Consider the following 203-nt stretch of genomic DNA (forward strand, 5'->3'; position numbering starts at 1 on the left):
GGAGGCTCTATTGGCCGAAATGGAATCTAATATTTATAGGTATGTTATTATTAGTGTATAATCATGATTTAACCATCTTGTTGCTGCTGTTTACATTGTTGTCTACAGCCACCGTAGTGTCTCCTACACACTTCACAGCCCTTTCTCATTCCCAAGTCGTCAAATACAGAGCTGTGTTCAGTTAGTTGCAATCTGCAACTTGA

At 39.4% G+C, this 203-nt stretch overlaps 1 protein-coding gene across 2 annotated transcripts in view; it reads right to left on the reverse strand.

The window, feature by feature from the left end:
• psme4a (proteasome activator subunit 4a) overlaps positions 1–203 on the reverse strand; it is a 24617-nt gene that overhangs the window by 9356 nt on the left and 15058 nt on the right. The gene's annotated exons all lie outside the window — the stretch shown is intronic.

The sequence above is a fragment of the Morone saxatilis genome, unplaced genomic scaffold (genome assembly GCF_004916995.1).
Source record: "Morone saxatilis isolate NCDOM2014 unplaced genomic scaffold, NCSU_SB_2.0 Contig19, whole genome shotgun sequence".
Lineage (NCBI taxonomy): Eukaryota > Metazoa > Chordata > Actinopteri > Moronidae > Morone > Morone saxatilis.